This window comes from Macrobrachium nipponense, chromosome 1, assembly GCF_015104395.2.
Source record: "Macrobrachium nipponense isolate FS-2020 chromosome 1, ASM1510439v2, whole genome shotgun sequence".
Taxonomy (NCBI): Eukaryota; Metazoa; Arthropoda; class Malacostraca; order Decapoda; family Palaemonidae; genus Macrobrachium; species Macrobrachium nipponense.
In genome coordinates, this window is record NC_087200.1 from 36,978,567 (window position 1) to 36,996,066 (window position 17,500).

The following is a 17,500-nucleotide window of genomic DNA, read 5'->3' on the forward strand; positions in this document are numbered from 1 at the left end:
AAGAACACATAATCATGTCAGATATAATTCCTTCATTTTCCTGCCACGCTGCGTGAGAGGCTGGGAATTGAAGAAATTAGGAAAAGTGGCGGAGTGGTAAAGATTACTGATATGATAAGAGAGTCGAGACTGAGATGTTTTGGGAATGTGGCGAGGATGAGTGAGGACGAAGGAGTGAAGAGGCCTTGGGGGAACCTATTAGGGGTAAAACGTCTGGAGGAGGAGGAGGAGGAGGAGGAGGAGGAGGAGGAGGAGGAGGAGGAGGAGGAGGAGGAGGAGGAGGAGGAGGAGGAGGAGGAGGAGGAAGGATTTGATTTCGTGATAAAGTGTGGGAGGTGTTGGAGAAGAAGGTTTTAGCATTTGTAACGATATAATGAAAATGACGCCCTTGTTCCTTCACGTATACTGCACCTTAGTGAAGGAGAGCGAGTTATATCTTCAGGTAGTACAACCCAAATTGATTAAATCACCTTCCAACGAGGTTAATGATAAAACTTGCACTACTTTTTTCTCTTTCATGCAAACCTTCGAGATATCCACTTAAATTCCCACAGCGATCTTACAGTGTGCGCGGTATTTCATTATAGGTTTTACCGAGATCTGGATTAGAAAGTCAAAATAAAACCAAATGCATTGCATAGAAGCCACGTACAACGCAATGTGAAATAAATTTAAGTGAAACCAGTTCATCGCCGTGCAAGAAAAAAAACTGGAGAAAAATGAGGGCAAAGGAGTACTAAACGGCGAAAAGGATTGTGAAAAATGTGCATGAGAGAAACCACATGGAAACAATCAGTACAACTCCAGCTTTCGCAGACCAAATCATGACTATTAGGCCTTTAAATCAGAGCTTTTATCATTCACTGTATTAAGTACTGATTTTTAAATGGAAATTTCTTTTTCAAAGTAAATACTTGAATGTTAAAGAAGAATATTCATTTGAATATTGAGTTGAGATTAGTTGAAGGATGATAGCATTTTCTAAGTAGGGTCTTAAAACGTGGGTGATTCATTCAAGTAGGGCATTGACATTATTTGTAGATAAAAAATTTTAAAAATATAACATCAAGTATTCTGAAATAAAAAAAATAGTATATACGTTTTACTCATGAAAAGAGAGTATAGGTGCAAATAAAAGAAACTGAAAATCATTACTTCATAACTGTATTGAACGTATAATACTATAGTATGATGTAATATCTTCCCTAAATTAGAAACAAAACTAAATCCAAACCATACAGATTATTATTAGTGTGTAAATGCAGACGGCTGTAGGTATATGTACCGATAAAAAAGTTAGTTCATTTTTTATTACATTAATAACAGACATTAAGAACACTGCCACAACGAAATAAAACCATGGTACAGATCTCGGCAATAAAAATGAGGAGTTATTTGAAAAATAGAAAGCAGGGGATCCTACGAAAGAAAGCTAAATGTTTTGCCTCGACAATGTTGCTGGAGGGATCTTTAAATAAAACAGCTATTGAAAATTCACATTACTCATCAGTGGGTAATGTTTTGAAGGCGAAGTAATAATAGGAAAGAGAAATTAACATTAAGTCACAAACACTATTTAATGGAAATTCGCAGTGAGCTGTTCGTCCGAATACACACTCACACACACACACACACACACACGCACACATAATATATATATATCATATATATACCATATATATACATATATATAACTATATATGTGTGTGTGTGTGTGTATGTGTGTGTGTGTGTGTGTGTGTGTGTGTGATATTTCCAAAAAGAGGGAAAGTTGCAAGAATGTTCAATACAAATGAAATTACCAAAAATAAGAAGACCTCTGGTAGTGACATCATGGAGCATATATATCAAAAATTGTTTAAAGGCAACCAGTAATTAAATATGTTATAATATACAACTATTTACTATAGTTTACTATAAGGTATAAATGATATGTTATAAAATACTTGTTCAAACGTGTACAACAAGAAAAGAACGACATTCCCTGTCATTGCCTAAGGGTAAATACGAATTCGATCTATTAAAAAACCCTACGGTATACACCATCCAGTTTTCACTTACTAAACTCGCTCCACCAAGCTGTAACTTTTATTATCTTTTTTTATTCATTATTGTCGGTATAGCATAAATCGATGTATGAAGGGATAACTAATTGAAATGATTCATTAATACAATATTTATTTATATTTCTACGAAGAGAAGACGGAAATGAGACAGAAACCCTTGGGCCCCGCCCATTCGGTGATTTTCAATCTGAGCGGAGTATCGATAATGTTCTTACAGTCAGAAGTGGTTTTTTTATCTACTAAAGACACGTTACTACAAGGCCGCAGCCTTTCAATCATAGGTATAAGACTCTATAACAGCATTACATAAAAGTAACATATAACGGTGCCTGGAAACTAGAAATCCCTTAGCGGAAGTTCCCTATCATGTATATTCCTCCGTAACCATAATATTATATATATTATATATATATATATATATATATATATATATATATATATATATATATATATATATATATATATATATATATTTACATATCATATATATATATATATATATATATATATATATATATATATATACATACATTTGTTTTCATTTCACATTATTGATGTATATATATATATATTATTTATATATATATATATAATATGTATTTATATATACTATATATAGATAGAATATATATATATATATAATAAATTAATATATATATATATATATATATATATAATCTATATATTATTATCTATATTCTATATATAGATATATATAGCATATATATATATATTATATATATATATATAGTATCTATATATATATATAATATTATATCATATATATATATATATATGATTTATATATATATATATATATATATATATATATAATATATATATCTAGATATATATATATAATATCTATATATATAATATATTAAATTAATGTATATATATATAATATTATATATCTATATCATAATGTATATTATATTATAACAATATTATATATATGTATATATAATATATAGAAATAAATATAATTTATATATATATAAATATATGTATAATATATTATTGTAATATATATATAATATAAATATATATCTATCTATTATTGTTGTATTTATTATATATAATTATATAATATATATATAATATATATAATATATATATATATATATAGATAGATAGGATAAAAGATAGATAGGACATTTATAATATATATAAATATATAGATATATATATATATATAATATATATATATTATAGAGATAGAATTAGATTAGACATATAGATTATATATTCCATATATATCTAATATAATTAATATTATATATAATTTATATATATATACAATTATATATATATATATATATACAGATATAGAAATATATATTTATAAATATATATATATCTATAGTCTACTATAGAGAAATAAATAATATATGTATATATATATATATATATTAAATATATATTTACATATATATATATATATATAGAAGATATATAATATATAGTCTATTTATTATCTATCTATATATAGATTGTATATAGATATATATAATTAGATATATATATATAATATATATAATCTATATAGATAGAGAGATATATTATTAAGCTTATATATATATATATATAATTATAATATATAATTGATATATATCTATAATAATATATATATAAATGATATATTTTCTATATATATATATAGATTATATTATAATATATATAGATTATATTATATATATATTATATTATATATAGATTATAGGATAGATCGATAGAAATATAATATATATTATAATCTATATATATTAATATATGTAAAATATATATGTATCTATATTATAAGTCGATATATAGATATAATATAAACTATATAATTTATATAATATATATCAATATAGCATAAAATGAAAACAAATGTACAATGCCATATACATCATTTATTTTCTTGGTTACAAAAGTACAGCTGATGTGGGGATTTGATGAATAGTCTCATATCTCATGTTAGGCAAAAACTTTGCCGCTGAACTGTATATAATTGTAATAATGGTAAAGCAACAGCTAATTCGTGAAGCAAGAGATTTTATTGGCTTCCGTGATCTATAGATCACCTTACAAACTTTGAAGAATTTTAATCCAAATTAAGTAACTACAGGACCAGTTAGTTTTTGTTGCATTCCGAATTAAAATTACTTCTTCTTAAGGGGTATATGTCATGGTAATCGTTCTATAGCGAAGTAAAACATATTAAAAGAGAGGAAAATGTATTTTCTTCAAGTAGGTCTGCAGAACGAGGCATTTGCACACGTGTTGGAGATGCCTGTTCTCATAATTGTTCTAGAATCGTCAGGTGTGATATGGAATTCAACAGGCGCCGACGTGTTGTGAGAAACGCTATGATTTCTGATGCAATATTTTTTTGAGATCCTTCTAAAGATTTCTTGTCGTCTAGAGAGTCTGTGACGTTCATGCTCCGCCCCCTGTAGGCCCCGCCCCCAGTTTGCCATATATATACTACTGACGAAGTAGGAGAAATCAGGTCATCAGTTAGAGGCAAGCAGAGAGCAGAGATCAGAGCAGAGATCCTCAGAGAGAGATAAGAGAAAAAGGAACAGACGAAGGATAAGAGAGGAAAAAGGGGCTTGAGAGTTTCATCGGAATCTGGTCAAGTCGTTGTCCGGGCGTGGACGACCGAGGCATTTCAACGTTGCACAAGCCTTCAGAGAAGAAACGTCCTACAAGAGGTTTCGAGGATTTCCTGCCCTTCGAGTATCAAGAATAGACATTGTTTTCTGCAAAATGGAGTCAAGAAGACATCTGAAGTTACAGTTCTCCTTTTGTGCTTCGAGCATTGATTTCCGACAACTGAAAAACTTGCCAGCAAGTATTTTCATTACCTCACTGTCTCCCCAGTTCATGCAGTGTAAGATTTTACTTTTGTTATGTAAATAGGAGAACCCACTCTGCATTTATCTTTGTTAGTAAGCTTTTAAATAAACCTTTGTTCTATTTGTGTATCTTTCTATATTCGCATCCCCAGTTTCAACTCTTGGTGTTGAATTCTTTTGTTCAATATAAAATTGATCCCGTAGCGGGCCATTGGCGACCTTGCCAGGCTATTCGGCATTGTAAGAGATTGAAACAGGGAGAATATAAAAAAGAACCAGAATGAGTGAGATGGTGAAAGAGTTTATTGAGTCTGGTAAGCTTCTAGGTTTAGAGGAGAATGATTTCTGTGAGTATGTTGAAAGGAAAGAAAGAGAAAAGTATGAGACAGATGAAAGAGCAGCTGAGAGAGAAGTGAGGAAAATGCAGTAAGAGGTAGAAATGTTGGTAATGCAGCAGAAAGAATGAGAGAAAGAACGTAAGCATGAGTTGGATATCGCTAGGTTAAGGCAAAGTACTCGTAACAATCAGACAGGCGAGAACGAAAATGAAATTGATAAGTTAGGTATGAGTGCAGTTTTGAAATTAGTACCAAAGTTTGACGAGGAAGACGTAACGACATATTTCATGTGTTTTGAGAAGTTAATGGAACGAGTAGGTTCTCCAAAAGAAATGTGGACTCTGTATTTACAGTCAGTTTTGAGTGGTAGGGCGCTTACTGTGTATAGTTGCATGTCTAAGGAGGAATGTGATGATTATGATATTGTGAAAGAAACTGTTCTTAGCGCATACAGGTTAGTACCCAAGGCGTAGCGTAAGAAATTTAGAAATTTGAGAAAGGAAGAAAATATTACGTATGTAGAATACAGTAAGAAGTTAGAAAGGCTGTTTTTTTATTGGTTAACTTCCGCTAAAGTTGAGGATTTTGATGGTTTAAAGAACGTAGTGTTGTTAGAAAATTTCAAAGGTAACGTATCCCCTGTGATTAAACTTTCTATAGAAGATAGGCGAGAAGTATCTTTTGCAGGAGCAACTAGGTTAGCTGACGAATATAGTTTGACTCATAATTTGAGTGTTAGTAAAAAGCAAAATGATCCTTCGTCTGGTAGAGTACAAAGCAGTAAAGGTTTTAATTCTAGTAATAGCAATGCGAGTAAAAGTGACTATTCCTGTTATACATGTGGAAAATCAGGTCATACGTCTAAGGTTTGTAAGAATAAAGTGGCATCTAGTGGCTCAGAATTAACTTGTTTTCGATGTAATGGGAAAGAGCATTTAGCGAGAAATTGTGCAGTAGAAAGGAAGGACGTTAAGAAACCAGTGTCTCTAGTTAACATTTCGTCAAGTATGGATGATGTGATGAGAGAAACTAGGAATTTTTTTGGTGAATTTCTGTCAGAATGTGTAGTTTCTTCTCTTGGAGGAGTAGATTCGAGAGAAGTAGTCTTGCTTTGAGAAAAAGGAGCTGCTGTCTCACTAATTAGGAGAGAGAGTGTGCCAAACAGGGCAGAAATCAACATGGAAGAGAAAGTCATGTTAGGTGGATTTCCTAACACTAGCGTTCTTTGTCCTTTGTTGAAGTTGAACTTAGAAAGTCAGGTAGTGTCAAGAGAAGTGAAACTTGCAGTTGTTGACAGTTTGCCCATTGATGGCATTGACATTATTGTCGATAATGACCTAGCTTTATCCAAGAATGTGACTCCTGCTGTGAGTGAGATTCCAGTGCCTGAAATGGTAGTAACTAGGTCGGGTTTAGATACAGATATAGACTACGGTCATAATTTGTTCGTGGATTCAAACAAGTGTGAGCTTGTGGATTCGAACGAAAGTGAGTTCGTAGATTCGAACGAGTGTGATAGAGGTGGCGAGGTTGATCTTGGGGTGAGTGTGGCTGAGAGACCTGACTATCGGTGTTGACAGCAATAGCCAAGGAGAAGGTGTAGCTGTCGAGAGCAAGGTAATTGATGTCGTAGAATCAAGTAATAGTTACGGTGATGAATTAGGCACTAACCTTTTGAATAAGGATGAGCTAGTCAAGTTTCCGAGAGAGAATGAGAAAATAACCTGAATTTTTTAATGTGAGCTGGATGATGATCTCGATGATGTGTGTAAGGAAACTTTTTGTTTAAAAAACGAAGTTTTGTGTCGTTATGTTCGTCCTAAATCAGGTAGTAAAGGGGAAATCACCGAACAATTAGTGGTTCCTAGGAAGCTTCGTGAGCTAGTTTTGAAGTTAGCACATGATGAGCAAGGACATTTAGGAGTAAATAAAACTTTCAGGTGTATTAGTAGGGCGTACTTTTGGCCTAAAATGAAGAGTGACGTAAAGAGATATGTTTTAAGCTGTCATGAATGCCAAATTGCTGGGAAACCGAATCAAGTAATTCCCACAGTTCCGTTGTGTAATATTCCTTCAGTAGGCGAACCTTTTGAGAATGTAGTTATCGATATGGTTGGACCATTGCCTAGAAGTAAGGGAGGGAATATATATCTGTTGACAATCATGGATAGACTAACCCGCTATCCAGAGGCGATAACCGTAAGAAGCTGTAACGCAAGGACTGTAGTTGAACGATTGTTAGATTATTTTTCTAAGTTTGATCTGCCTCGTACTATACAGAGTGATAATGGTAGTAATTTTGTATCCAAGTATTTCAAGGATAGAATGAAAAAGTTAGGCATTAAACTCGTAACTTCCACACCTTATCATTCCAAATCACAAGGCATTGTGGAGCGGTTTCAACAAACTTTAAAGAGTTGTTTACGAAAAATGTGTAATAGCTTTGAAGAAAAGTTACCTTTTGTTTTCGGGCACACCGCTAAAGGTCCTTTGGAAATGTTGAAGTGTAATTTAATGCTTAAAGAAGGTAGAGAAGACTACATAACCAATCAAGAGTATTATAAAAACAATTTAGGAGATGCTTGGCAACTAGTGGAGGAGAACGAAAGTGCGGCAACTAGTGAAAGAGAACGAGATGAAAGTCAAGGAGAAACTAAATGGAGACATGATCTTAGAGCAAAAGAGACAGGTTTCTGTGTGGGAGATAAAGTTTGAGTACTAGTCTAGGAAGAAGGTCCCTCCTTTTCTTATAAATTCAAAGGTCCTTTTTCAGTGTTAGAGAAGAGGGGAAATCTGCATTATTTAACTGATATGGGTAAGAGTAGAGCAAAGTGGATGCATGTAAACTTGATTAAGAATCATAAAGAAAGCCCCATGCCGTGGCCACCACCCGTGTTCGTAATAATTAACGGTGTCACAGAGAGAAATAGTTTTGAGAAAAATGCAAGAGGTGTTTTAGTATTTCCAAGTTTTAACCAGAGTTTAGAAAACGGAAAACGTAAAAGGAAAGGATAATGTTATAGATAATAGCCTCTCTAGAGATTTTTCAGAATGAGTATCTGACAACCGTTTTCTGTTTTGGCACGAGTGGGTGAGTGAATGAAGAAGTGCGTGTTTAACTGGATTAAAGATTTATGCAGAATTGTTCCCCTGCTGTTTAATTCTTGTTTCTCTTTAGAATAAAAAAGTAAAATCAGTTGTTTTGATTTTTTTCTTTTTTTGGGGGGACGTGTCATGGTAATCGCTCTATAGTGAAGTAAAACATATTAAAAGAAAGGAAACTGCATTTTCTTCAAGTAGGTCTGCAGAAGGAGGCATTCGCGCACGTGTTGGAGGTGCCTGTTCTCGTGATTGTTCTAGAATCATCAGGTGTGAGTTGGAACTCAACAGGCGGCAACGTGTCGTGAGAAATGCAGCGATTTCTGATGCAATATTTCTTCGAGATCCTTCTAAAGATTTCTTGTCATTTAGGGAGTCTGTGACGTTCATGCTCCGGGCCCTGTAGGCCCCACCCCCAGGTTGCCATATATATACTACTGACGAAGTAGGAGAGATCAGATCATCAGTTAGAGGCCAGCAGAGAGCAGAGATCAGAGCAGAGATCCTCAGAGAGAGATAAGAGAAGAAGGAACAGACGAAGGATAAGAGAGGAAATAGGTGCTCAAGAGTTTAATCGGAATCTGGTCAAGTCGTCGTCCAGGACTGGACGACTGAGGCATTTCGACACTGTACAAGCCTTCAGGGAAGAAACGTCCTACAAGAGGTTTCGAGGAGTTCCCGCCCTTCGAGTATCGAGAATAGACATTGTTTTCTGCAATACAGAGTCAAGAAGACGTCTGAAGTTACAGTTCTCCTTTTGTGAAGCCATCGCTTCGAGCATTGATTTCCGACAGCTGAAAATCTTGCCAGCAAATATTTTCATTACCTCACTGTTTCCCCAGTGTAAGATTTTACTTTTGTTATGTAAATAGGAGAAACCACTCTGCATTTATCTTTGTTAGTAAGCTTTTAAATAAAACTTTGTTCTGTTTGTGTATCTTTCTATATTCGTATCCCCAGTTTCAATTGTTGGTGTTGAATTCTTTTTATTTATTTTAATATCATACCTGAGGCGGATCCTCGGGGTTTGTGACAGTATAGCAGTATGCTATGATATATTGCAAATTGAAAATCACTGGTTATCGACTGAAATATCCCAAATGTGACGGCCTACAGCACTTGATCATATATACTTTAAATATTTACAGATATTTTATCATGATCACTAGTTTCCCTTGAATGCAAGGCATTTAAAGGTTGAGTACCCAGTTTACGAGACTGATGCGTTTCCACACTGTTGCCGGGTTGAGTAAGGTCCTGTTTTCCTTTCCCGAGTTTTCGGTGAGGACGTTCTATATAAATGCGGTAAGAATTTCAAATCTGTTCGGGGACATACTTATAAATTATTAAGTTTTAACAGATTTTAAATTCACTTTTACGGATGTAAACCATGGAAGCATTAACAATGTATTTAACGAATGACAGATTTACAAAAAACAAAGTTGTGAAGTCAGGACATTGAATGGCTCAAGAATATTTGGCTTATCAACCACTATCGTGCATTTACTACCAAAACAGCGGTCCTGACTATCCAATATACGCCCCTCTGCCTTGGCAAATGGTTTATTAGTCTCGCAAGGCATCGACTCTTCAATGGATACCAATGACAGGTCATATCCCTTTTTACAAAGGTTTATTGTATATGACCCTACACGTGACCGTTTTGCTTTTCACATAAGTGTGCTTGTATGCGTAATATTAAGAACACAACTTCTTGAATCGAAAACCTTTTGCTTCAAGATGTATATAAATGAATAAGAAGCTGCCATTCCGCGATGGGCTTTTAACCAGTTTTACGGATGACCGTGTCAAAGATGTTATCCCCGCTCTACAGACAAAGTGTGTCTCGGTACCGGTACAAGAACTATCAAGAATGGAAGTTCAGTTCCTGCTAGCGATGCGATATATTCTGGCTTATAAAAGATGTATAGTATATGAATATATTTCTGGTTATCGTGATACTAACCAATAACGAAACTCCAAGATGAAACATCTTGCGCAAAAGAATGCTTTATCATACCATTTTTTCCATTAGACAAAAACAATTCCTCAAACAGAGAGAGAGAGAGAGAGAGAGAGAGGAGAGAGAGAGAGAGAGAGAGAAATTCCATAGGGACTAAAAATACACTAACGTGTATAGCATGGAGAGGGAGAGATTGTAAAGGAGAAATTTCCAAAGTTTTCAACCCAACTGCCGTGTTTTGGCCTCCGCCCAAGATTCCACAACTTATTGAACAACGATTGTTGTGGAAGAGAAATAGATAGATAAAGAAAAGAATGCTTGGATATTTCTCACACAAACACTAAAATTCTTTTGTGTGGATATATATATATATATATATATATATATATATATATATATATATATATATATATATATATATATATATATATATATAATATATATATATATCTACGGGAGGCACAAAACTAAATATGGTAACGTGGCATCTGGAAATCTTTAATCAACTTACAAGCCAATTGCAAAAATTAATTTGCATTAACCTCTGAACTACAAAAATAAATATTTCTGTAAAAGAAAAGCAAAATTCTAACTATCGCCAGATACCTAGAAAGATAATCAAATGAAAGACTGAAACAGTTAAAACTCGACACAGAAAAGGACTATCTAGAACAAGATCCCGGGAAACTGAACGATTCCCACAAGTAAAAAAAACAAAAAATAAAAGGGACACTTCTCGCCATATTCTGAGATCAATTCTACAAAATTGAATAGTCGTGCAGTAAATCAATTAGTCTCTTCAACACGTTAAACACCATAAGTATAATTAATACTAGGTAATAATCCGGCTCACAGGGGCCGACGAAGCGACAATTAAAAAGAGTTCCTGTCAGAAAGAAACATAATTCTTATTAGCACACTTGTCAAAATAATAACAAAATAATCACAAATCTCATAAAAAGGGCAGTGATACATTTCACAAAGTGCACAAAAGCGGAATGATAATCATTTCCCACGAATCTCTTATGAGAAAGAAAGGTTTTCTGCCGCTTCACACGTCATCTCAAATAGTTCGAGATGCTGAAAAGAAATTCATTAATGTAAGTTCCAACAAATCTCACCTCTGATGTCCATGATAATAGTTGTGTGGTTGTCACGCGCCCTCCATCTTCAAGGACAAGGTGGGCGAATAATGCCCCAAAACTCATATGATACAGTGGAGGTAAAACGTGACGTTCAAACGAACGAGCATTCTCGTAAAACCACTCCCGATCTCCTACGTCATGGGATGAACGAGTTCGCTGTGCAAAACCGATTGTGTAATAATAAGTTATTTATTTCACAATTCCTGATTTACACATTATAGATTTCTAAATTTTATATTCTCCTTGTTAGGAAGGTAATCTATTTTAAATAACACTTATCTCTCACTGGTTCCGCCCACAAAATCAAACGCACACACGAACGCAACGTTCGAGGAATTTTCCATGCAAACTCAGGTTTTCTCAATAATGTGACCTCTCAGACAGTAGATTCTTCTTAACAAGGAACATTGACTTTTATTTCTGAGGAGCTAATGCTGATATCTATTATTTCAAAAAATGTCATTGTTCACCACATCTGTTTATCAACTATAGGTCAACCAAAAGGTATAGTTAAATCTATAACATATACTATATATTTCTCCAGAGTATGATTATCTAAGGATGGCATATACTATAATATTAATTTACAACTGCACTCTCGAATAAGAAAAGCGAAATAAAAGTTCAGTTCCCCAACTCCAAACCATAAGGGTGAGATGTGAAATGCTTTCCTCAGACGCATTTCCCCATCAGTGTGAGGTCCTTTCCCACAATCATATCTCATAGGTCTTCTTGAGAGTATTTTGACTTTCGACTCATTAACGTGAAATCAGGAAGAGGTCCCCCCTTTTTAATCCTCGATCTTAAATGGCCCACCTGTCAAAACACCTTCTCCGAAAGAACCGACCCCTCAGAGGAAGGTGCGACCCACGCCTGCGAATTGCTTTTCGGCCACGCCCCCTAAACCTCTTCAAAGGTTAACAATACCTGTCGGGCAGAAGCTATAGTAGCGTAACAATTCACACCTTCCCCCACCCAGCTTAAATGTTTCCAGCCCCGCCCACCTGTCAGTTCCTCGATCGACCTTTGACCCACTTAGAAAGTCCTCAGTCGCGGTCCTATCAGCTTTGACAATCGCTATCTCCTCCTTCTCTGCGAAGACGTGAACCACTACCGCCCCGCCCCCTTCTCAAAGTCTCGACACTAGCCCAATTGCTGTCTTCAGGATGCGAGTCTCTGAGATGGAAGAAACAAAAGGCCGCGGCGCTATCAGTCCTCTGGGAAATCAGAATCACTGCAGGAAGCTGCCAGCTAAGACGCACAAGAGTACATGCGACGGCTGTTCCTCGGTTCAAGAATAGAGGCCTTGGTATCCAGTTCCAGCTACCTCGATTTAGGCTCAAAAACTACACTAAACCGAGTCCCGGACACGGCCACCGTTCGTGTCAACCTCCGCCTATAGTCACGTGTCACACAAGAAGCTCATTCCTCCACAATGCCACTGCCATTTGAGTGCCAGGCCTCCGCCCTGACACTCCCCATTCCCTACGCTCCAAACCTCCGCCTTGAGAACATCGCTCAGTCCCAGGACGTGGCAGGGGCCGTTTACACTCTTGGGTTACCATCTGGCCGGTATCACACTGCTACCATCATGAGTTGAGTTCCTGCCGAGCTCCTCCTACCTCCTGTCCCATTACTTGGCTCCCAGTGGAAGAATCTAGTTCGCCCACGACGACCTATGATGAAGCCCTGCAGCCCACTGACATCCCTCAGGCCCTTACAACAGTCACTCCAAGGAGATAAGGTGACAAAACCCCACAGTTGGTTGCCAGTATCCACCCCTTTATCTTGCACTTAAATTTTCCTGACTGTCAAATTCCCAGTGTTCCAATTCCCAGAATTCCTTAAAAGTCCATTCTAGCATTTGTCTCCGTAATGGTGTATTTCCTTGCTTGCTATATGCTCTCGGCCCCTTTGTGATAAAACCGTGGGGTAAATTACCGTTTAGATATCGTCAGTGTGATAGTGTTAATGTTGGTGTAAGCATTGCCCAATCTCGAACCCTTGTCATTACAGTGCGTCTTGCTGACCCTTCACCGGTTGTCTGCTGTGTGCCCGGCATTCGCAAACTGCAACACAGCCACCTCAAGTCTAGCCGCTAGGAAGATCCTGAGGTGCCATATCTGCAATGCCAAAGTGATAGTCAATTGTTGTAGTATTGTTTACTTGCTAACTGCCACCAGTATTCTGTTTTACCTTGTGATTTAACGTAAATTTGAAGTGCCACGGAGACTGATAGTGCTCCCTACAAAATTCACTCTTCTGATACCCCTATTGAGAATTATAGTGTTTAATTGTTTCATCTGAGTATATTCTAAAATCCTTGTCTCTGAAGCATTCTGTTATAAGACTACTCAAGTAGGGTTCCCTTTCCTCTTTTCTCTTTACATCTGCCAATCTACCTCCAGTCAGACTTAATCAAGTTGTAAGCGTTGTTGCCCTTTGGGAGTTAGTGTTTTATGGGAGAGTGACTCCCAGGATTGGTGGTGCATATATATATATATATATATATTATATATATATATATATATATATATATATATATATATATATATATATATGTATATATATATATATATATATATATATATATATATATATATATGCATATATATATTTTTGTGTATGTGTATGTACGTATGTATGTATGTGTAATTGTGCAGTCATGTGCATATGATTGTACACCTGCGCGATGCAGAGTGTGCGTAGACAGGTGATTAAGTGTATGCACTTCGTCATCTGGGGGTGGAGTGGATATACTAAATTTTTTAGCATTTAATCAAAGAATAAAAAGTTCAGAAGAAACCATCATAAAACTTTATCATTTCCAGCACACACAAAAAAATAGCCAACTTAACACATCTATAAAGAAGAACCTCAAAAATTCAGAAATATGGAGATTAACAAGTGGCGAATGACGGAAAATATTTTTTCACTGGTAACTGAGCAACTGAGAATTCAAATTAAAAGTAATTCAGCATCAATAAACACTGAAACATAGACGCAGATCAAAGAAGACTCGGAAAATAAATGGGTCTTTGTACCTATACGAAGGTTACGAGGAAAAATATTTTTTCCTACTTCAGTCGGCACAATAAAAAAAGATCTCAATGTAATTCGTCTGGCAGATTATCATCAATATACTATTTAATAGTGTTCACAATAGAAAAAGAACATCCTCCACCCGAAAACAAAACAATCCTACCCTGATTTTATCACAGCAATACACAAGAAGACAAGAAGGTGACGAAAACAATACCGAATTATAAAAAGGAGGAAAAGAAGTCCTATCCTATAAAGAAATGGAACCAACTGGAAAAATCGTGAACGAAAACAAAGAACCTCTGGTGCGAAGTAACAGAAAATAAATAAACGATAGAGACAGGATAAGAGAAGTCGTCCCCACGAGGGACGATTCCAATCTCAGCCTTGTTGCTCAAACTTTTGATTCGGTTATTTGTGGTCCAACCCCTGCAACCTTATCCTAGATTGAAAATAAAATGGAATGTATCCTCAATTTTGTAACTAAATTTTGGAGTTGAATGGACACGTTTACTCCTCCATGGTTTTCCTTCGTTTAAAATATGTCAAGAGCAGCACTTGGCACATTAATCGAGGAATTTTAGGAAAAAGAAAATCAGTTTACCTACCAAATCTGCAGGAACATGAAAATTGGTCTGAGGTTTGTTTAAGCCCCTCTGATGCACATACTAAAAGTCCTTGTCGATACAGGCTGTGCTGCGGCGGCCATCTTAGAAAATACGGACGTAATTTTGTTTTTCTGCAGATACGGAAAGTTTTAGGAGTTGAAAATTGTTTCTTTTCACAAAATAGTAAAGATTGGTAGAAACACTTTTCCTGGTAGAACTGAAAATCATGGATAAGTTCAATTAAAGAACTTAGATATTCAGTTATAATATATATACGTATATGATTGCAGTCTGATATTTATGAAAAATGCATAGATAAGTCCAATTCAAAAACTCAGGAAATGGGCAAATTCATTAATAATAATAATAATAATAATAATAATAATAATAATAATAATAATAATAATAATAATAATAATAATAATAATAATAATAATAATAATAATAATAATAACAATAATAATTTTTTTTTTTTTTTTTTTTTTCTTTTGAGGGGGAGGTCTATCACAGTCATCCAATTCGACTGGGTGGTTTTGACAGTGTGGGGTTCCGGGTTCACCCAGCCCCCTTAGTAGTCCATCACTTCTTACACTATGTGTGCTGTTTCTAGGAGCACACTCTTCTGAATGAGTCCTGGAGCTACTTCGGAATCTAGGGATCGTGCATAGTGTTTCTATGATTATGGGTACAATTTCCACTGGCATATCCCAAATCCTTCTTATTTCTGTTGTCAGGTCTTGATACTTATCAAATCTTTTCTCTCTTTTTATTGTACTCTGGTGTCCCATGGTATTGCGACATCAATGAGTGATACTTTCTTCTTGATTTTGTCAATGAACGTCACGTCTGGTCTATTGGCACATATCACCTTATTTGTTCCGTTACCATAGTTCCAGATCTTTTCTTGATCGGTTTCTATCACTCCTTCACTGCAACATAGCTGTGTTTCTTGCCCAGGCTTCACTGGAGGGTTTTTGCTACTGAATCGTGCCTCTCTTTGTACTGGTTCTGTTCAAGTGCTGGACATTCACTAATTTTGCTTGCTATGTGGTTTATGGTCTCGTTTTTCATATTGCACGTACTGCATATGGGTGTTATGCTATTCCCACCTATCGTTCTTTGGACATATCTGGTTCTCTGGGCCTGGTCTTGTGTCGCAGTTAGCATTCCCTCTGTTTTCTTCTTGAGTTCTATCCTCTGTAGCCATTGCCATGTTTCATCGCTGGCTAGTTCTTTAGGCTGCCTCATGAACTGTCTGTGAATTGGTTTGCTGTGCCCTTCCTCTGTTCTGTTTATCATTCTCCTGTCTCTGTATATTTCTGGGTCTTCATTTACTTTTATCAGCCCTAGTTCCGATGCACTCCTTAGCCACTCGTCCTCACTGGATTTCAGGTATCCCCAGCACAGTGCACTACTCTCAATTTACACAGTCCTCTATGCTTAGTAGCCCTCTCCCTCCTTCTTGTTGCATTATGTATAGTCTGTCTGTACTTACTCTTGGGTGTAGTGCTTTGTGTATTGTCACATGTTTTCTAGTTTTTTGGTAAATGCCGCGCTGTTTCTGGTTACTGGTATTGCCGATGTGTTTATAGCTTTCATCATATTTCTGGCTTTGAGTTTTGACTCGAGTATCGCATTAAGTCTCTGCATATATTCTTTCCAAATCGTGTCCTTCATCTCTTGGTGTCTTCTCCTTCCAATATTATCATGTTTCATCTATGTGCTTGATACTATTCCCATATGGCAGCTTTATCCCTTCAGTCCTTGTTACTTTCCCTTTTTGTATGTTGACCAAGGTACATTTTCCTATTCCAAACTCCACCATGATTTCCCCAGAAACAGTTCTTAGAGACTGGATTAGGGTATATATTTCCTTGATGCTCTTACCATACAGCTTGATGTCGCTCACGAACATCAGATGGTTAATTCTGTTGCTCCTTCCTTGAGTTGGTACTCAGCATCCATCTTCTGTAGTACTTTTGTCATGGGAATCATGGCTACCACGAAGAGTAGTGGGGACATTGAGTACCCTTGAAAGATACCTCTCCTGATGTTAACCTCTCCTAGTCTTATCCAAGAGCTTGTAAGTACTGTATTCCAGTTGCGCATTGTTTTTTTTTTTTTTTTTTTGAGGAAGCTGATGGTGTTTTCCTTTGCCCCATATATTTTCAGGATTCTATTAGCCATGTGTTTGGTATCATGTCTAAGGCTTTCTTGTAGTCAACCCATGCCTTGCTTAGGTTGGTTTTCCTTCTCTTACTATTCTTCATTGCCATTTTGCCTACCAGGATCTGGACTTTTGAGCCCCTACACTTCCTTCAGCAGCCTTTCTGTCGGTGCCGTGGCAGTGGTATAGTTCATCAATGGACAAGTTAAGTAACATTGGGGCTGGC